General features: G+C 54.1%; 1 non-coding gene across 1 annotated transcript; it reads right to left on the bottom strand.

Moving 5' to 3' along the window:
* Window positions 1-735: 735 nt before the first annotated feature.
* Window positions 736-808, bottom strand: Trnag-acc (transfer RNA glycine (anticodon ACC)). The gene has a single exon. It is a non-coding gene; the product is annotated as a tRNA-Gly (tRNA).
* Window positions 809-20,580: the final 19,772 nt, after the last annotated feature.

Below are 20,580 nucleotides of genomic sequence, written 5' to 3'. Positions count from 1 at the left end.
TGACAAAGTATCACATCGCTTTCTTCCGGCCATTGTGGTTTCTGGTGATAAATTTGCTTTCACCCTTTTAGGTAAAGTGGTTACTTTACAGTTTTCCCCCTCAGGCTTCTGATTTCAGCAATTTATTTATGGCATATCTCGGTGGGATTGTCTTTGGGGTTTTCTTCTTTGGGATTTTCTTAGCTTCTTGCCCCTGTAGGTTGTGTCTGTTGGGAAAGTGGAGAGTTTCCAGCCATCATTTAGACCAGCCTGGCCCTCTTTCTTCTCCCCTCTGGGACACAGAAGTTTGTGCCAAGCGCGTAGCGTGTGCATGTGATCCCAGAGGCTCTGGAGTCTGAGGCAGGAGGCTTGCGAGTTCAAAGCCAGCCTCAGCAACTTAGCAAGGCCCTGTGTCTAAATAAAATATAAAAAGGGCTGGGGATGCGGCTCAGTGGTTGAGCACCCCGGTACCAACAAAACAAAAAACAAGAAGGAAAGTTGACATCTTCTTTTCTGGTCCCACGTACTCCTAACCTCTCTGTTCCTGTGTCTTCTCAGCCTGTTTTCTCGTTGGTGAGACTCTCTAATTCTGTCTCCCTCTCCCTGACCCACTGACTCTCTCCTCTAGTCTCCTCCATTCTGTTACCAAACCATCTATTGAGCCTTTTAATTTCAGTTATTATTATCATTTTAAAAATATTTATTTTTAGTTGTAGTTGGGCACAATACCTTTATTTCATTTATTTATTTATTTTTATGTGGTGCTGAGGCTCGAACTCAGGGCCTCGCACGTGGTAGGCGAGCGCTCTACCGCTGAGCCACAACCCCAGCCCTCAGTTATTATTATTATTTTTTAATTTTTGCAGTGCTGGGAATTGAACCCAGCACCTCTTGCATGCTAGGCAAGTGCCCCACCACTGAGCTACAACCCCAGCCCCCAGTTATTGTATTTTTCAATTATAAATTTCCATTTGGTTCTTCTTTATGTCTCCTATTTCTTTACTGAATTTTCTTTGCTGAGGCATTCTGTTTTTTTTTTTTTTTCCATTTTTCAGATTTGTTCATAATTGCCCATTGAATCACTTTATCATGGGTGGTTAAATGATCTTTGTCTGTTTTTTTTTTTTTTGGTACTGGGGATTGAACCCAGGGATGCTTTACCACTGAGTCACATCTCTAGCCCCCATTTTAATTTTTTTTTTTTTAAGTTTTGAGACAGGGTCTCGCTAAGTTGCAAATGGGATGTCTTCAAGTTGCTGAGGCTGGCCTGAGAGTTTTTTTTTTAATATTTTTTAGTTGTCAAAGGACCTTTATTTTATTTATTTATATGCGGTGCTGAGAACCGAACCCAGTGCCTTGCACATGCCAGGCAAGTGCTCTACCACGGAGCCACCATCCCAGCCCCCGGCCTCAAACTTTTGATCCTCTGGCCTCAGCCTCCGGAGTAGCCCAGGATCACAGGAGTGTGCCACTGTGTCCCTTGTCAGGGATTCTAACATCTGTCATGTTGGTGTTGGATCTACAATTGTCTTTTTTTTTTTTTTTTCATTCAGTGTGAGACCCTCCTCATTCAGGAGTGATTTTCAATTGAATCTTTCATTTTGTGCTGGGAGACTCTGGATCTTCTGGCAACCTTTGTCTTAGCGATTTGATGGTGACATCATTCTGGCAGGAGAAGGGCAAGGCAGTTCCTGTCACTGTCAGGTAGAAGTCCAGGGTCCCCGTTCAGTCTTGAGTGGTATCTGGGGCAGTGGGGGGAGGAACTTCTGATTCCTGTTGGCCTGGGTGGGAAGTCCAGCTCTCGGGGTGGCCTCCTCTGACAGGGACCCAGTGGGAAATAGGGTTGGTGCCTCATCACTGCCTGCCCAGGCTCCCCATGTGGGCTTTGTGGACACTGCAGGGAGCCCGGGGTGTGATGCTACCTTGCTGGAGGTACTGGGGGGCTCTGTTCTGGTCACAAGGTGTTGGAAGTCCAGGCAGCCTGCAGGGTGTCCAGGACAATGAGGCTCCTGCAGGTCCAGCAGCGAGCTGGATGCCTCTCATGGCACCTGGCCCGTGTCTGCACCCCCAGCCCCGCCCGGTGGTGTGCGTCACGTGCTGCTGGGCTGCAGGTGACACGTGTCTTCGGGTCCAGAGGTCCCTGGCTGGCCTGCTTGTCCCTCCTTGTCTGCTCGTGCCTGTTTTTTTTTTTAAAGAGAGAGTGAGAGAGGAGAGAGAGAGAGAGAGAGAGAGAGAAATTTTTAATATTTATTTTTTAGTTCTCGGTGGACACAACATCTTTGTTGGTATATGGTGCTGAGGATCGAACCCGGGCCGCACGCATGCCAGGCGAGCGCGCTACCGCTTGAGCCACATCCCCAGCCCTCGTGCCTGTTTTATCTGTGATGTCCAGGGATTTTCTTTTATTTGGCAGAGGGAAGAGGGAAACGCATGTCCGTTTCTGTTTCTCACATTTGGAAGTCCCCGCTGCTTGATGTGGGGACACCAAACGGCTTCCTTACTCTGTGCTCACACCTGCCGCCCGACACCACACTTGTGGTCACCAGAGGTGCAGGGATTTGGTCCCACCAACAGTCATTTCCGCAGACACCGGTGGACTCAGTTCTGGTTGGATTAATTTGCTGAAGAGGCTCAGAGGATCCGGGGACATGTGTCCCTCACATTTACTTATTTATTAGAAAGGATGGCGGTGAGCATCCACTGGAGGAGGTGCACAGGGCCAGGTGGGTGGGGAGGGGTGTGTAGGTCCCACCCCTTCCCTGGGTGCACCTCTTCCAGAAACTCCCAGGTGTGCAGCAACCCAGAAGCCCCCTGATCCCTGTGCTTTGGAGTTTATGGTGGCTTCATGACATGGGCCTACTTAATCGCATCATTAGCCAAGGGCCATCAACTCTGCCTTCAGCCTCTCTTTATCTGGGAGGTTGAGAGGGTAGGACTGAAAGTTCCAATCCTCTGATCTTGAGGAGTGCAGGGAAAGGGTCCCTATCCTGACGCTACCCAGGAACCCACTAAGAATCTCCTCATTAAAATGAAAGATTCTCAGCTGGGCGCGGTGGTGCACGCCTGTATCCCAGAGGCTGAGGCAGGAGGTCTCGAGTTCAAAGCCAGCCTCAGCAATTTAGGGAGGCTCTAAGCCACTCAGCGAGATGCTGTCCTTAACTACAATATTTAAAAGGGCCGGGGATGTGGCTCAGTGGTTAAGCTCCCCTGGGTTCAATCCCTAGTACAAAAAAAAAAAAGTCCCCCATCGCCCAGGAACTTCCAAGGGACTTAGGAGATGTGTTAGGAACTGGGGTCAAAAGCCAAATATCAGAACAAAACATCTATGTCCTTGTCTGCAGGTTTGTCGCAGGGATTAGGGTGTTAGGAGCGCTGTTTCCTGCAGAGGACACCAAGGTCCCTGCTCGGTTCCTGTGACTGTTTCTGTTTGAGACCCCTGGCTTAGCCTTTCCAGTTAGGTGTTTGGCCCTGGATCCTTTATTGGCAATGACAGAAAAACAGAAAGGAAGCGAGGGTAGGAGAGATGGTGGAGTGAGATGACGTCATTACCCCAGGCACCTGTCGTCATTACCCTAGATACATGTATGAAGACACGGACCGTGGGACTCTACCTTGTGTACAACCAGAGACATGAAAAATTATGCTCCGCGTGTACTAGGAATCGAAATGCATTCTGCTGTCATGTATAGCAAATTAGAACAAATTAATTAATTAATTTTTTAAAAAGGAAGAAAGAAATCCCAGGGAACTGGTTTGGATTGAGGCTGGGGCTGGCAGTGGGGAGGGGACTACCAGGGAGTGGGGGATGAGAGGCCTGGGGGTCCCCAGCCTCACAGGGCCACCTGTGCTTGTGTCTCTAAGTGTCCTCCCAGGGGATGGAGGCATTAGACTCTGTTGACTTCCAAGTTTATTTAAACCTTGGGGACCTTATCATATCTTCATCCAAACAGCACAAAGTTAAACAAAGCAGCTTTCCGAGGCAGAGGCCGAGGAGAGAGTAGTTGATTTAAGATAGGCCCTATCAGCGGTTACTGCACCGCTGGGCTCTTGCCTTATCTCTGGCAAAGGCCAGCTCCCTCGTGGGGCCACACCGCAGCCTGACTCTCGAGCTCCAGCCCAAAGGGACGTCTGGCTACTGAAGGGACTCCAGTGACTTTGTGGGCCAATGAACAGCCCCCAAATGGCTGGCAGCCATCTTCTTCCCTATCTGGCCTAGTATCTGCTATACTTGGGACCACAGTGGCCATGGGGGCAAGAGAGAGTTGTTAGAAGAAAAAGTCCTCAGTGTAGCTCAGTGGTGGAGTGCTTGCCTAGCACACTGAGGCCCGGGTTCCATCCCCAGCACTGGGGAGAGAGAGACGGAGACAGAGACAGACAGTAAGTCATTAAGTGCTGGGCACGGTGGCTCACGCCTGTAATCCCAGTCGCTAGGGAGACTGAGGCAGGAGGATCTCTAGTTCAGAGGCCGCCTCGGCAACTTAGCGAGGCCCTAAGCAACTCGGCGACACCCTGTCTCTAAATAAATATATATATATAAAAAAAGGGCTGGGGATATGGCTCAGTGGTTAAGCACCCCTGTATTCAATCCCTGGTGCAAAAGAAAAAAAAAAAAAGAAAGAAAGAAAAGAAAAATTATTCCATGACACTCGTTAAGCACAGGAAGAAAGACTTTATTCAGGACTGCCTTGGTGGGTACCTGCAATGGGGCCTGCCCTGGGAGACTGAACTCAACTCCAGGTACAGCCCAGGCAAGTGGGACTTTATAGCCAGAGAGCAGGGTGGGGGCAGCGACGGGGAATGACTCAGAGGGCTTCAGGGTGAGAGGACTTGGCTAAGCCCACCTGGCAGGATTCCTGCTGAAGGCAGGCCAGGGGAGGGGACATCGCCTGGAGGACGGAGGCCAAGAAAGCTGACCAGCTGTGGAGGGTGATCAGATTGGGGCGTTCGAGCCCAAGTGCCTAGTGGGGCTCTTTGCAAAAGCTTGTTTACAAGGATGTGCACGGGCTCCCGGGAAACGGCTCAGGGCCTGACTGAAGTTTCACCAGGCAGAGAACCTTTGTCAGAGGCCACAAATGCCTTCTCTCACCAAGGCTGCCGCCATAGTCAATGCCTTCAAAATAGCATTGATCCAGAATCCAGTAGGACACCTGCCTTCCCTAGGGACCAGCCAGCAATGGGTGACCTTCTCCCAGAAGTAGGGGTTTCCTGGAGATCTGGAGGTGAGGACATGCCTCTCCTGCCTCTGTCACTACCACAGCTCATGGACCCAGAAAACCTGTAGGCTACTCTGATGAGCCTTCAGCACCACCTTCGATCCACAGGGTCCCTAATAGCAAAAGAACACTGGGGAGATGTCTGGAGAATCCCTACCCTTATCATGAAGGGCACCACCCCGGGGCACGGGCCTCACAGGACAAGGAGATGCTCTTTTGAAGACTGCGGTAGTCTGGCAGGAGAGCTTCCGTGGAGTGCCATCTCTCCTGTGGCCAGAACACAGGTGTGTGGTTCCCTTCTCTGGTCTGCTAAGGAGGAAGGACAGGTGTGATCTGTATAGGAAGCGCTGGGAAGGGTTGGGATTTGGGGAGGAGGAACACAGCTCTGTAGGCTGCGGTGGGAGAGAGGTTTTGGAGGTGACTTCTAGAAGAATGGCTTAGAACCAGTCATCGGAAGAAAGGACGCAGAAGCTCACCTGTGTAGGAGTGCCCTGTATAGACATCCGGATCCCTTGACACCCTTCCTTTAAAAAAGTCGATATGTTTCTCCAGTTGTCTGGGGTTCAGATGTCCTTCAAAAGGTACGTGTGGGGCGGGGAACTCCTTTCATCTCGTCTTCAAGGCTGGATTGTGCTTTGTGGATGTGACATCAAGCCTGGATTAGGTCTACTGATCAGAAGAGTTACGTGTGGGTCCAGGAACCAAGGGGCAAAATTTAGGGTGCAATAGCCAGTGACCCACTTTTTTTTCAGTACTGAGGATTGAACAAGGAGATGTCCTTTTGAAGACCGCGATAGTCTTGCAGGAGAGCTTCCGCGGAGCGCCATCTCTCCTGTGGCCAGGGATGCTCTACCACTAAACGACATCCCCAGCCCTTTTTACTTTTTGTTTTGACACAGTCTTGCTAAGTTGCTTAGGGTCTCCCTGAGTTGCTCAGGCCAACCTTAAACTTGTGATTCTCCTGCCTCAGCCTCCCAAGTCACTGGAATTATAGCCATTTGCCCCTGTGTCCAGCCAGTGACCACTCTTGAAAGAGTTTTATTTCCTGGTTCTAGGAGCGTAGCAAAGAAAAGGTGCTATCTGGGGGACTGCTGATGATAGTGCGTCTCTGGAAGGAGGGAGCCTCTTGGCCAGTTTGGGCTTCTTATGCCCCTATTATAAGAACAGGCAAAGGGAGTCACTGCAGTGACTGAGGTGACTGACTCTGATCACAGGTCCTGGACAGCAGTCTGGGCTGTGTGTGTATACAGCTCAAGGACCCTCTGGGCTTGCCCAAGTCGAGCCAAGTCGGAAACCAAGATGGCAGCCTGCCATCTTACAGCTTGTCTATCAAATTGCCTTATCCCCCTCTTTAAAAAAAAAAAAAAAAAAAAAAAATATATATATATATATATATATATATAAATATATATATATATATATATATATTTTTTTTTAAAGTTATGAGATATCTCAAATGCACAGGAAAGTATTAAAAAACATAATATAAGAAACAACCATGGGCCTACCACTCAGATTTAACCGGTAGTAAATTTAGCGGAAGCTCCTCCTGTACCCCTTTCCGGCTGGCCCCCCATTCACTCTCTTTCAGGGTGTAACACTGTCCTTCGGTCGGCATCCCAGCTACCTCCCTGAATATGTGTGGTGTTGGGGTTGCACCCACAGCCTGGCTCAGGCTAAGGACATGCTCTACCCTGAGCTACACCCTCCACCTCACGTTTTATATTAACTTAGATACACATCCATTCACAAGGCAGAGAACCGGGTGGTGCATTTAAAATTTTTTGCGTAAGTGGTCTTGCAGTTGATATCTGTGATGTTATGATGACTGTCTGTCTGTCTGTCTTGGTTTTTGTCCATGCTTTCTGGCTGATAATACCCTCCCCAAGGCAGGTCATAGAAATTCCAGTCTTCTTCAGGCTTCCTTGGAATTGGCCAAAAGGAGGTTCATCTGATAAGAAATCGTAAGGACCCTCATTCCAGAGGGCTCCTGCCCCACACCTGGGGGGAAGGATGTCTGCACAGAGGCCAAGAAGAATCTGAACAGACAAGCCTTGCTGGGTCTCCCGCCTGGCCTATTAGCGGGAGGACATACCCTCTGTGTCCAGTTGCACCTCGATAAGGGCATCCATGTTTCAGTCAGGCCTATACAAGGAAGTGTCCATAAAAACCCCCAAAGACAGGATTCAGCGACTTTGGGATGGCCAACAAGTGGGGATTTCTGGAGGGTAGAGCACTTGGAAAGGGGAAGGGAGGTCTGTGTCCCTGTCTCCACACCTCACCCTGTAAATCCTTTGTAATATCCTTTATAATAAATTAGTCAACAGAGGTTAGTGTCTCCCTGAGTTCTGTGAACTTCTTGAGCAAATTAATCAGACTCAAGGGAAGGTTGTGGGAACACTCTTTTTTTTTTTTTTTAAGTATTGGGGATGGAACCCAGGGGTTCTCAACCACTGAGTCACTCCCTCAGCCCTTTACATTTTTTTTATTTTGAGACAGGGTCTTGTTACGTTGCCCAGGCTGGCCTTGAACTCGTGATCCTCCTGCCTCAGCCTTGGGAGTGGCTGGGATTGCACGGTGAGCACCTCTGGGAACCCACATCTTTAGCAGGTTGGTTGCAAGCTCGGCAGGGGCTGGCGACAGGCTCCTGCAGTGGGACCTGGGAGTGTTGGGAACCTAGTTGGGGTCGATGACACCCAGCTGGTATCCACAGCAGAGCAAGCTGCTGGCTTGCTGTGTGGGAGACCCCAGCACACACCTGGTGTCAGAAGTGACCTGGGTGGTGACAGTGTTCTACAAGAAACAATAAGAGTTTGAGATCCCCCCATTCCACCCACCCCCACCATCCCACACTGACCCCTGGATTCATATTTTCAAAACACACCTGGGTTTTTACAAGAAGCTCGGGCTGATTCCTTTGAATGGCTCTGTGGCGTTCCATGGTGCGATTGTACCAGGGTTCACATCCACAGGCATCTGGATGGCTTCCAGATTTTCTCTGGAAGTGAAATTGCTGGGTCTTAAGGTGAACCCGCCTTCCACTTTACCAGGCGTGGGTCTCTACCGTGGTGTCCATCTGTTCGCCTGCCCTGTGGAGGGTGATTTTTGACACTCTGTGGGTGTCGAGTGGCATCTTGTGTTAATTTGCATTTCTCTGATTACCAGTGACATGGGGCATCTTTCCTATGTTTACTGTTCATTTTGATATTCTCTCCGACAGGACACTTGGTTTCTATTGTGCTCTTTGTTCTTTTGTTATTGATTCACAGGATTTTATTTTCCTTTTTGGTACTGGAAATTGAACCCAGGAGCACTTTACCACTGAGCTACATTCTCAAGCCCTTACAAAATAGATCTCTATATATACAGATTTTTTTTTTTTTTTTTTTTTTAGTTTTGAGACAGGGTCTCACTAAGTTGTTTAGAGCCTTGCTAAATTGCTAAGGCTGGCCTCAAACTTGTGATCCTCCTGCCTCAGCCTCCTGATCACTAGGATTACAGATGTGCACCACCACAGCTGGCTAGGATTTAGCTTTTTTTTTTTTTTTTAATAGACAGAAATTGCACATGCTGATGGGCTGCCGTATGACGTTCTGATGTGACCTTTCCACAGATCCTACTAAGAGGGGACTGTTCCCATCCTGTGAAGCCTCCCTTGGAGGCAGAAAGTAAGGATCAATCACAGGAACAGGAAGCCGCCACACAGATTGGCACTGCCTCACCTCGGAGCCAGGGCCTGCTGCTGGTTTCTCAGGCCGCCTGTGCAGCAGGTCTGCGGGTTCCAGGGACTTCTGGAAGGGATTTTCCAACTGGCTCTTGTTCTACTGACATCCGGGGCAGCGCACCAAGACTCCTCGAGAATCAGGAGGATACTTTCACTGGCTTCAGTTATCAGAGTAATTTAGGATGAACTATTCAGCTCCTGGGCCATTTTTTTTCCCACTTGATCCACAGACTGGAGACTCACTGGCCCCCCCGAGCTGTAGGAGGCGTTCTGTGGCCGGGCATGTTGACAGCGCTTTATGCTCATTGGCTTCTCTGTCCTCATTAACTTCCACGTTGCAGATGAGGACACTGAAATAGAAGATGAGAAAGTAACTTGTCCAGGTAACGCAGCCAAACAGCAAGCCAAATAGCAATTAAACCGGGTGGCCTGGTTTTATTTGAGAGTGTGATTCTTTTCCCCCTGTGCTGGGTCTTGAACCCAGGGCTTCACGTAGGTTACACCGGTATTCCACCACTGAGTCTCATCCCCAGCCCTTTAAATAGATACTTTAAAAATTTTTAATACTGGGTCTCATTAAGTCACGGCGGCTGGCCTCAAATTGTGATCCTCCTACCTCAGCCTCCTATAGAAACTGTACGTATTTATGGGGACCACGTGGTATTTTGGCACAGGTGTACATGGGGGATGCCAAGATCTCTGTGTTCCTGGGCAGTGTTGGGGGCAGGAGGCCACAGCGGCAGGGGTGGGGAGAAGTGGGATGGGGCTTCTGGTCCTGTGTCCCTAGGATACTAGGGTGCCTGGCATCTTCTCCCCTCTGCCATCTCGGGGCGTCTGTGTTTCATCCTCAACCCTGGAGCCCCTAAGGGCCATCGGAGAAGCCAAACAGGTCCAGCAGGAGGGCCTGGGTGGGGCCTGGTGGGAGCAGGTCTCCGGGGCTTCCTGGTGCGGGACCAGAGGGGCTCTGGGGACTTGGTCTGTCTGAGGATGGGGGCAGGTCTGTGCTTGCGTGACAGGGTGTGCATTTCTTTTCCAGGTGTCCCCAGTTTGAGGTGTGGCCTGCCCCTCCCTGTTGGGGACACTGGGAAGGTGTGAGGTGAGAGTGACCAGGGAGGGTGGACTTGTTTTCTGTCTCTGTGGCCTGGTTGGCTGCTTTCGGGTAATTCCCAGGCTCTTGGGTGTCACGAGCTGGGAAGGAAGGAGTGAGTCACCCTCCCCCAGGAGAAACTTCTTGCCTGTCCCCAGGGCCAGGTTTCGCCAGGGGCCATAAAGAGGCCCTGCCCAGGATCGTTCCTTCCCTTTTCAGCCTGGTCTCCTGAAACCCAGCCTGGGGGCTGCCTGGGCGCTGTGCCAAGGCCTTCGAGCTGGCCCAGCTCCAGGCTTTCCCTGCCTCCTCTGCCCACACCCACCCTGTCCCCTCCCCTCCAGGAGCCTCCACTCCCCAGAGCCGCTGTCTTTCTTCCTGGGTGGCTTGAGAGGCTGTGGGTGGGAGAGGAAAAGCAGGGGATTGGGGAGTGGGCTTAAGAGAGAGGAAGGGACTAGCAGAGCCTGGTAGTGGAGCCTCTGTAATCCCAGCAGCTCAGGAGGCTGAGGCAGGAGGATCACAAGTTCGAGGCCAGCCCCAGAAATTTAGGGAGGCCCCGTCTCAAGAGAAAAAATAAAAGGGGTTGGGGATGTGACTCAGTGGTTAAGTGCCCCTGGGTTCAATCCCCATACCAGAGGGTGGGGGGAGGAAGTGAGGGGAGAGAGAGAGAGAGAGAGAGAGAGAGAGAGAGAGAGAGAGGAGGAAGGGGCCCAGGGCAATCTGGGACCTGCAGGTGTCCATTCCAATTCCCTGGAAAATATATGGGTGAGGTTTTCACCCTGGAGGGGGATGACAAGGGTGGGGACTGTGACTCTGAAGTCACCCAGGGGCTCTGAATGTCTCCTGTCCCCCATTCCCTCCCTCCTCAGACACACTGTCCCACTGGACACCTGGGGGGTGGGGTCTTTTCCTGCACTGGGAGGGTCCTGCCTTCCTGGGGCAGCAGCTCCCCCCAGGGTGGGAACCCCTTCTGTTCAATCTTCCCAGGGTCCCCGCAGTCCTGCCTGGGGTGGCTTCTGCAGCCTCCGGGTCACAGTCTGACCACACTTGCTGTGACCACTCTCTGCAGACATCCAAGGGCCCCTACACCCAGCCCAGGGACTAGCAGCCACCAAGCCTGCCCACCTGGACCCTGGGGGGAGGGCGTTGGGGACAGACCCGGACCTTTAGCCCTGCCAGGGGCCGATAGCTCACACTTTCCATCACGATGAACAACTTGTAAGAAAAATGTACAGATCCTAACTGTGGTTCAGCCTTGAAACAGCCGGTTTAGGGCTGGGGTGGCAGCTTGGTGGGGTAGTGCAGCTGCCTACCATGTGCCAGGTCCGCTCCAGTTTAAGGGGCCTTTAGGAGACCCTCCTTCCACCCTCCTCCACCCGACACGGGCACCCATGGGAAACCCGGAGGCTGCAGTTCCCACAATCAAACAGGTGGGGGCGACTCCAGCCAGAGCAAAGACACCAGCCTCCCCAAGGGCCTCTGCCGGGTGCCCGGAGTCCCAGCCTCTTCTGGACGGGGAATCTTGGCTGGGGTGGAGAGTGTCACCTAGGATAGGCGCTGTTTGCCTAGGATAGGGGCTGTTTGCCATCCACCTGAGGTTACCCTGGACACAGGTGCCCTGGCTGCCCACTACCCTCTCCGTCCCACACCCTTCACCTGCAGCCCTGTGCCACCTCAGGCAGGTCTGACCAGCTCCTGTGTGTCCTTGTGGCCTGTGGGCTTCTGAGTTTCTCCCCAGCTTAAGCCATCCCGGGGCTGGTGATGTCCTGGGAGTGAATTTGAATAGATCAGGTGCCTCTCCGGCTTTGGCTATGATGGTTCAGCTCTGGACCCCCCCACCCCCAGCTCCTTGGCCCTGGGTAAGTCATTTTAACCTGCACACTCTGGTACGTGGAGCACCAGCAGAGGCTGTGTAGGGTCTGGCACTGGATAGGTGGTTCAAAAGTGCTCTTCTACCCCTCAACTGTGAATCCACCGCCTGGCCCTGTGGCTTTGCCTGTCCTGGACATTTCATGGAGGTGGAATCACACGGCACAGTGCATTTTTTTTCTTTAACTTAGCATGTTTTCCAGGTTCCTCGAGCCGTGGCATGGGTCAGCACTTTGTTCTTTGTTACGGCAGAGTACTATTCCATCGCGTGGCTGCGGCTCGTCCTGCGTATCCACTCGATGGTGGATGGACATTGGGTTGTCCATCTTTTGGCTATTGTGAATAGTCCAGCTATGAACATTCGGGTAATTATTAACGTCACTGGCTGTATCCTCCAAGATAAGGAAGTCTGAGCTCCCCAGTTCATCCAGGGACAGAGTTGGGACGGTTGTTTTGCACCAGATTCATTCAAAGTGGGGCTTCCAGGTCTTGACTGGCAGGTGGAGCCACCTCTCCACAAATGTGCAGGGCCCTGGGGCAGATGCTAGGGACAGACGGGGGAATTGAAGCTTCCAGGGTCATGGGGCTGGGGACATGGGAACCAGAGAGCCATGTGTGTGTCTGTGAGGAGGTGGCTCTGGGGTCTGGGCAAGGACAGGCTGGCTTGCAGGACGGTGGGTTGGGCTGGATGAAGAAGCCAGTCTGAAGAGCTGCTGTCTGGTTTTACAGGTTGCCTCCTGCCTGCTGCTGTCCCCTGCGGTTCCCGCACCTGCTCAGCTCTCCTCTGCATCTTACCCTGATGATTCTGACCTCTCCTGCCCCTACCTTTGACTTGCCACCCTCCCCTTGCCTCTGCCTGCCTCCCAGGCCTCTGCTCCTGCAACAGCTCCCTGTGCTCAGGGCCTTTGCACATGCTGTCCTCCCACTCAGAAGCCGAGTTCCTTCTACCCATTCACCTGACTGGTCTCTTCTTAATTTTTCCCTCAATTTTATATTTTGAGTGGCAAGAAGAGTCCAATGAACTTTCACCTGCCCTTTGCCCAGGTTCACCAATTATTCACATTTTGCTACATTGACAAACACTCTTCTCCCTTCACTCACACTTTAGATTTTTTCTGGAGCCATTTGAGAGTTGGAGAAACACACGCTGACAGTGACATCAGGACTCCAGTGTGTCTCTCCAGGGAGCCTCGAGCAGCTGTGTTCCACCCCAGTCTGTCCCAGGTCTTCTCCAGAATGTGGCACTACACGCAGTCCTTGCATCTTCTCGGGCTCCTCCCATCTGTGACAGTTCCTCAGACTGTCCTTGGTTTTGGTCTCTTCATAGCCTTCCCCCCCCCCCCCCCCCCCCCCCCCCGTGCTGGGGTCAGCCCCTCCCAGCCCAGTGCTGGAGAGTGCTGGGGTCAGGAATGCTGTTGGGGCTCCTCTGTTGGGATTGTCCCATGTTTTGCCCCTGAGTCCCTGGGGTTTTGGGTATTGGGGACCGAGACCACAGGCAAGCCGCCACTTTCTGCATAGCATATCGCGGGCACAGACCATATCATGATTTATGATGATGGAATGAGAACCACGATCCCCTGGGCGAGGTAGTGTTTTGGGGTTTCTACACTGAAAATTTGCTCTTTCCCCTCTTCCCATGCTGCCCAGTCTGGAGGGAGTCTCCACGTGCAGCCCACACTTAAGAAATGGGAGTTATAGCCAGGCATCATGGCGCACCCCTGTGATTCCAGTGACTCAGGAGGCCAAGGTAGGAGGATCCCAAGTTTGAGGCCAGCCTCGACCAGGCCCTAGGCAGGCAACTTAGACTCTTGTCTCAAGATACAAAAATAAAAATGAAAAGGGCTGGGGAATGTGGCTCAGTGGTGAAGCCCCTGGGTTCAATCCCAGTACCCCCCCCCAAAGGAAAAAAAAAGAAAAGAAAAAGAAAAAGAGGGCCTGGAATTGTGGCTCAGCGGTAGAGCACTCGCCTAGCACAGGCGGCGGGACCAGGGTTCGATCCTCAGCATAAAAATAAAGGCATGGTCTTGTGTCCATCTATACCTAAAAATAAATAAATATTAAAAAAAAAGAAAACATGGGGTGTGGTGTCGCACCTCTGTGAGGCTGGGGCATCATATGTAGATGACACCCCATATCCATGCTGCCACTTCTGCAGATCCAACCAACCTCGAATTGGGGCTATTTAAAAAAGAATTACATCTGTAATGACCACGCACAGTTTTTTGTCATTACTCGCTGAACAGTACCGTGCGACTATTGACTTTGTATTTATGTTGTATTAAGTACACAGTGACCCACAGTGATCCAAGCGTACCAGGAGTGTGGGGGGGGGATCCGTGAAGATTCTACTCTATTTTCCGTGAGTTGCTTGAGCATCCTCTGGCTTTGGTGTCCAGGGGGATTCCGGAGCTGAGGCACCAGGGAAGCCGGGGGGGGACTGCAGATGACTTGTGGTTCTGAATTTATTTGTTTATTTATGTATTTATTTTTATTGTTTTTAAAGATAGAGATAGATAAGAGATAGAGAATTTTTTAAATACTTATTTTTCAATTTTCAGTGGACACAACATCTTTATTTTATTTTATGTGGTGCTGAGGATCAAACCCAGTGCCTCACGCATGCCAGATGAGTGCGTTACTGCTTGAGCCACATCCCCAGCCCTGAGGTTCTGTATTTATTTATTCAAACATTTAAAAATCTTTTTTGGTAGTCGTAGATGGACAGCGTGACTTTATTTTATTTATTTTTATGTGGTGCTAAGGATTGAACCCCATGCCTCACACATGGCAGGTGAGCTCGCTCTGCTGTCCTGCCCTGGCCCCAGCCCAGCCCCAGCCCAGCTCCAGCCCCAGCCCCAGCCCCAGCCCCAGGCCCAGCCCAGCCCCAGCCCCAGGTCCACCCCCAGCCCCAGCCCCAGGCCAACCCCCAGGCCCAGCCCCAGCCCCAGCCCCAGGCCCAGCCCAGCCCCAGGTCCAACCCCAGCCCCAGCCCCAGGCCCAGCCCCAGCCCCAGCCCCAGGTCCAACCCCAGCCCCAGCCCCAGCCCCACCCCCAGCCCCAGCCCCAGCCCCAGGCCCAGCCCAGCCCCAGGTCCAACCCCAGCCCCAGCCCCAGGTCCAACCCCAGCCCCAGCCCCAGGCCCACCCCCAGCCCCAGCCCCAGCCCCAGCCCCAGCCCCAGGCCCAGCCCAGCCCCAGGCCCAGCCCAGCCCCAGCCCCAGGCCCAGCCCAACCCCAGCCACAGGCCCACCCCCAGGCCCAGCCCCAGCCCCAGCCCAGCCCCAGCCCCAGCCCCAGCCCCAGGTCCAACCCCAGCCCCAGCCCCAGGCCCAGCCCCAGCCCCAGCCCCAGCCCCAGGTCCAACCCCAGCCCCAGCCCCAGCCCCAGGCCCAGCCCAGCCCCAGGCCCACCCCCAGCCCCAGCCCCAGCCCCAGGTCCAACCCCAGCCCCAGCCCCAGCCCCAGGCCCAGCCCAGCCCCAGGCCCAGCCCAGCCCCAGCCACAGGCCCACCCCCAGGCCCAGCCCCAGCCCCAGCCCAGCCCCAGCCCCAGCCCCAGGTCCAACCCCAGCCCCAGCCCCAGGCCCAGCCCCAGCCCCAGCCCCAGGTCCAACCCCAGCCCCAGCCCCAGCCCCAGGCCCAGCCCAGCCCCAGGCCCACCCCCAGCCCCAGCCCCAGCCCCAGGCCCAGCCCAGCCCCAGGCCCAGCCCAGCCCCAGCCACAGGCCCACCCCCCAGGCCCAGCCCCAGCCCCAGCCCCACCCCCAGGCCCACCCCCAGCCCCAGCCCCAGCCCCAGCCCCCATCCTCATTTTTTTTTTGGTATCTGCATCTTCTTTTAAATTCTTGTTCCATCACGATAATAATAATTCAGCAAACCATAGCGTATTCTGTCATCCAAGCAGGCTATTCATGGGGAAGCCAGAGGAAAATGTCAGCGTCCCTGCCCTGAAAGGACTTGCTGTGCAGTGGCAGGGCAGGGAGGTGCGGCCACCACACCTTCAGAGCCCGGGTGTGATGATGAGGGCCTGGATGGGCCCTGTCACCACCAAGCTGGGCCCTGGAGAATGGAAGGGACTTGCCACGTGGCAGAGGCCCCTGTGTGCTCAGAGCTTGGTGACAAAGGACAAGAAGGGACTGGGAGTGCAGTGTCCCACCTGTGCATTGGGAGAGGAAAGCTGGCCAGGACCCCTGTGGGTGAGCAAGGAGAGTGCGCTGGGTGTTGCAGGGTCCTGTGGGGGGGTGGGGGGTGGGGAGGCTGGGGGAGGGGTGCCCATGGGGAGGCGGAGGAAGCATCGGCTGGGGTGGGGGCTCTGGTTGGTTCTCTCCTCTTGCCCCATTTTGTCTGGAACAGGGACAGGTGTGAGCTGAGCAGAAGCCCTCCCTGACCTTGACCCTGAGGTCAAAGCCAACATGAAGAAGAGATAGTGCCCACGCCTGTAATCCCAGCAGCTGGGGAGGCTGAGGCAGGAGGATCGGGAGTTCAAAGCCAGCCTCAGCAATTTATCGAGGCTTTAAGCAACCAGCGAGGCCCTGTCTCTATAAAAATATTAAAAAGGGCTGGGGGTGTGGCTCAGTGGTTAAGCACCCCTGGGTTTAATCCCTAAAACCAAAAATTAACAAAACAAAACAAGAGAGATGGTGTTTAGTGTCCCTGAGTAGCAACAGAGAGAAGGACATGGAAGAGAGTCCTCCGCTGGGGAGGGGATGACAGAGGTGCTCTGTGTCACTTGAGAGGGTAGGCGCTCCCAGCCAGAGCCAGGCTCTGTGCACTTGGACCACAGACCCAGCCCTCCTGGGTCTCACCTCCAGGCGAGGGAGGAAGACAGCGCACAGTGGCCTAGGGACACTGGGTCAGGCCCTGCTGAGGAGGCTGTGGCCTTTATTTGATGTGGCAGGGCAGGGCCAGGCCCCCCAGGAGTCCAGTGGCTGTTAAGGAGAAGGTGCACTGAGCCCAGGGTCTTGAGGGGGCCACTTGGGCCCGAGCCTGGAGTTGTCTAGGGCTGCCAGGGCTGGACAGTAGCTAATGGGACAAAGAGGGTTTTCTTGCTGTCCTGGGACCCCTGGTCAGGGAGGAAGAAGTGGAGAGGACTGAGGCTGGGTCCCCTGTTGGAGGAAATGCAGAAGCAGGGGATGCGGGCTGCAGGCCAGGTGTGGGTGGGAGTGGCCACCAGAGCAGGTGGGGGACCCTGCGGGGCAGGCTGTGGGCATGGAGGGAGGCAGAGAGGTGCGGGGGGGGGCAGTGGGACCAACTGGGTGGCAGCTGGCCAGTCCCCTGGGCATGTGTGCTCCTCTAGCTGGAAAGAGGGAGGAGAGCGTGGGATCTGGGGACACACTGAAGGCGTGACAGGGCGGTGGGGCGCTCAGGCGGGTAAGTTAAGCCCCTGTGTAAAAAGAGCTTCCACAATTAAAAAGTTCAAAACAACCACCAGCAGCTCCTGGCCCCACCCGCCTCCTGCCCCCAGGGGCCAGGTGGTAGAGAGCAGGGTGTTCCCTTCCTGGGCCTGAGCTGATCCAGGTCTGGAGCAGGGAGTGAGGTCTGCTGGCACGGCAGGTGCACCAGGTGAAAGGGCAAAGATCCGCCACCATCGGGTGGCGGGCAGAAGGATCCATGTGGGGCGGTGTCCTGCCCAGGCTGGAGCTGGGGTGGGAGGGAGTGTGGAGCATGGGAAGGGATGGGGAATGTGATCTCTGAGTCACCGGGGCTGGGGCCAGATGGTGCTCTATCCCCGGACTCCTCGGTTTTGTCCCTGGTCCCGTCACTGTGACTCACAGGCTTTGCCAACCTGGGAGGCCTTGTGATCGGCCTGCTGGTTTCTCTCACTTCTTGGGGTGTCTCAGAAGCAGAGTCTCTGTATACTCATCATCAGGTGTGTGCCCTGCCCAGGGTGCTGGGTCCCCACACCTTCCAAGAGGAAGCAGCAGAGAGGGACCCCAGCTTCCTGTTCCCCCCACTGGAGATAAGACCTGTCCTGGCCCAGGACTGGGGGTCTCCTCTGGAGGTCTGGGCTGGTTCTGGGTTGGGGACGCAGCCCAGTGAAGTCCTGCCTTCCCCCTCCTGGAGTCCCATCACCTACCCAGAGCACCCAGAGCAGCCCTCCAACGACCTGCCATGTTGACCCAGTTACTCCTGCCTATCCCAGCTGGCCAGGCGCGACCTTGTTCAGAACCCTCCATGACCCCTGGCCAGGGCCCGCCGTGCTCTCCAGACCCAGCTCCACCAGCCCCAGGCCTCTCAGACCCACTTTCCCAGATGCCCTGCTCCTCCCGCGTGGAACACCTCCTCCGGGAAGCCGGCCCTGCGTCCCAGGTGGAGCTGATGACCTACCTCTCCTGCGATTTCCCTTGTACAGGGAACCATTATTTAGATTTGGGGTTGGCCCTGGGGGCAGGCACTGGCCTGATTCCCCACCGAGCTCCATGCCCAGCTGGGCACAGGTGCCCAGGGGACCCTTCCTGGAAGGAGAATCAGGGAAAAGCCACTCATGAGCATGTGGGGGGAGGGGAAGGCCTGGAATCAGGCACCAAGGCTGGGTGTGGTCTGGTCATTATTCTGGGTGGACCTGGAATGTCACCTCAGCACCAGAGCCTTCGTTTTCTCATCTAAACTGAGAGCAACAATTAGTGCCCTGTGTTGTTTGGTAGTGAGATAAGGCTAGTTCCTGTTATGAGAAGGCTCCCGGCCCAGGCCTGACCCCTGCCTAGCAGATGCTCAGGAGAGGTTTTCTGACTAATTCATGGACGCGTCCTAGGCCTAGCTGGCTGGGAAGGCCGCAGGGCTGGGCAGGATGGCCTCCTTCACCTGACTGGAGGCTCTTCTGGGCTTTAGGTTCTGGGAGAGCAGGAGGGAGATGGAGGGGGGTCTCCTGCTGCGACGTGATGGGCCTCTTTGTGAAATAAGGGAGTGACCTCTGACCGGCTGAACAGTGGGTGGAGTGGGATAGGCAGGAGTAACTGGGCCACATGGCAGGTCATTGGAGGGCTGCTCTGGGTGCTCTGGCGGGGGGTGATGGGGCCCCAGAAGAGGGAAGGCAGGACTTCACAGGTCTGTGTCCCCAACCCAGAGGGACTGGCCAAGGTCACACATAAACGTGGGCCTTTATAAAATCAAAAGGTGGAAGCTGAGATCAGATGAGCTAATAATTTGGGGGAAAGTAGTCTAACATGGGTCTTTGGGGTCCTCTCCTCTCTTTAAGCCTCTTTCTCTTCCCACGGCCGTTCTCCCAGGCCCCACAGCCCCCCTCAGCCTCTGCCTGACCATTCCCCCAAGAAGTGCCCACAGCTGTGTGGCCTTCCTCACCTGCTCGGAGGCCAGCCTCTTTGGGGCCCAGCCTGGGGCAGCACCTGCCCAGCATGGTGAAGGAGCAAGGAATTGCCACCCTCCTGTCCCAGATGTGAAAAGTGATTGAGAGTTTAAGTCGGTTGCCCAATGTCCATTACTGGTAGTAGCAGAACTTGGACTCCATCCACGGAGGGCTGGTCCCTTCACAGGAGAGCCACCTAGATTCCGAAAGTCCCCCTCCCAGGGTTCACCTTGGGCAGATCCTCCCTGCTGCCCTCAGAGCCACGTGAGAAGCGGCCAGTCCACACTGGCTGGTGTCTGGATGTGATGGCCTATTTGTTGTTCCTGTCCATGTGACCTTCCTTCTGGAACAATCCAGGGATGTCACTCTGAAGTGACTGGGTGGGTATCTCTGGCATGTTTTGTGACATCCCTTCATGCATCATTTACTTTGAAAATTTTTATAACTTCGGGTTTTGTCTGTGGTTAAAAAAAGAATTAGGATTGAAACGTCTGTGTGTGGTGGCTGGGGGTGTTCGTGGGTTGAGCACTTAGCGAATTCCTATAAAAATAAATAGTTTTGAACCAATTTCCAAACTAGACGAGCTTTTGAGCTGAGAACGAGCCTCCTTGCTTTTTTCCCTTTAAAAAAGCTGCTTGGTTTTATGAGGATCAAGATGTCGTGTTTGGTGGGAGGAATAAATTTAGGTTGACACCGGCTTCCCTGGCTTTAGGCTCCCTGTCCCCAGAAGACACCTGGAGAAGGAGGCTACAGGAACTGTCAGGCTTGCTCAGGGAGGCCCGCCAGTCTCTGGACAGGGTGGCTCAGGGGACTGTCTTTGCCCCTTACTTGGGATTACCAGGGAGGGAACTGATTTAAATGAGCACTTTGACCTTGGGCTCTAGGGACAGGGCTGTGAGAAGTCCTAGTCCCTTCCTGGTGTGTTCGAGGAGGACCAGATCTGAGCAGCAGGGCACATGCAGGGAACCAACCAACCTCCCTCCCTCCTTCCCTCCCTCCCTCCTTCCCTCCCTCCCTCCTTCCCTCCCTCCCTCCTTCCCTCCCTCTCTCCTTCCCTCCCAGTTGTGGTCCTGAGCTTTTCAGGGTCGGGAAGCTTTTCACATCCTCATTTCCTTTAGCGTCTCTCTGAGACTAGGAAACGGGTGGCCCTGTCCTCGTTTTTACAGGGAGGAAGCTGAGGCTCTGAGACGAAGCTGATGTTCCCAAGAACACAGGGCGGAAGGATGGTCGGTGGATGGTGCAGTTTCCCATCAGCTTTTTGGCTCAGGGAGCACCATCAGGTCCTCACCTCCTTCCATATCCCGCTTAGATAGGGGAGGGTAGACAGATGGAGGGACTGGCCAAGCTCACACATAAATGTGGGCCTTTATGAAATCCTCCGGCAAAAGGGGGAAGTTAAAACTGGAGCCAGT

The sequence above is a fragment of the Urocitellus parryii genome, chromosome 9 (assembly GCF_045843805.1).
Source record: "Urocitellus parryii isolate mUroPar1 chromosome 9, mUroPar1.hap1, whole genome shotgun sequence".
Lineage (NCBI taxonomy): Eukaryota > Metazoa > Chordata > Mammalia > Rodentia > Sciuridae > Urocitellus > Urocitellus parryii.
Note: the sequence above shows the minus strand (reverse complement) of the source record. Positions and strands in the feature narration are given on the sequence as shown.